The sequence below is a fragment of the Silene latifolia genome, chromosome X (assembly GCF_048544455.1).
Source record: "Silene latifolia isolate original U9 population chromosome X, ASM4854445v1, whole genome shotgun sequence".
In the NCBI taxonomy this organism is placed as follows: domain Eukaryota; kingdom Viridiplantae; phylum Streptophyta; class Magnoliopsida; order Caryophyllales; family Caryophyllaceae; genus Silene; species Silene latifolia.
In genome coordinates, this window is record NC_133537.1 from 206,668,909 (window position 1) to 206,669,870 (window position 962).

Here is a 962-nt window from a genome sequence, read left to right on the forward strand (position 1 = left end):
ACCCACCGAGGAGAATCTACCAAATGGTACTCCTACACCGCAACATCTCACCGGAAATTTTATTGCCAAGTCCGCCTTCATCCAACTAGTTGAGAGGAGCCAATTCGGGGGAATGCCTAGTGAGGACCCTCATTCTCATATGGAAACCTTTTGCGATTATTGTGATGCTATCTCTCAAACGGGCGTGACTCAAGACCAAATAAGATGGGTCTTATTTCCTTTATCCTTAATCGGCACCGCAAAGCAATGGTTGAAGGGCCATGATAAGGCCACCCTTGGAATAGATTCTTGGAAGAAGTTGGCTCTAGCTTTCTACAAAAAATTCTACCCACCGGAAAAGACCAACATGCTAAGAGCTCAAATTACGGGTTTTAAGCAAAGGGATGAAGAGTCTTTGTATGAAGCTTGGGAGCGGTTCAAAGGTGTTTGTCGCTCATGTCCTCACGATGGACTTAGCGAATGGTTTTTAGTGCAACAATTTTGGAATGGTTTATATGAAGATTCTAGGAACATTCTCAATATGGGATCAAATGGAATGTTCACCGAAGTTGATGACAATCAAACATGGAACAAGATTGAGGAAATGGCGGTCCATAATTCACAATATAGTAGACCTCGCAATGCTACTAGAGGAGGAAAGCATGAAGTGGACTCCGTTACTCAATTGGGTGCTCAACTTAGTGCTCACATTGACACAATCAACTTGAAGTTTGAACAAGCTATGGCTAGACTTGAGGAAAACTCAAAATCATCGAAGCATCATGTCAATGCCATGACGGCATCCTCATCAATCCCAAGTGGGATATGTGAGAATTGTGGAACTTTGGGTCATGACCCAAGTGAGTGTAGGGGAACAAGTTAATGCTTTCCAAGCTTACAAAAGTGGTACCCCTTATTCAAATTTTTACAATGAAAACACCAAGTTCCATCCAAATCTCTCATACAAAAGCCAAAATGTTCAA

The 962-nt window shown here is 42.2% G+C and overlaps 1 non-coding gene across 1 annotated transcript; it reads right to left on the reverse strand.

Annotated features, from left to right (window-relative positions):
- Positions 1-346: 346 nt before the first annotated feature.
- On the reverse strand, positions 347-453 carry LOC141624707 (small nucleolar RNA R71). Its single transcript, XR_012534512.1, has one exon. It is a non-coding gene; the product is annotated as a small nucleolar RNA R71 (small nucleolar RNA).
- Between the last annotated feature and the right edge of the window lie 509 nt (positions 454-962).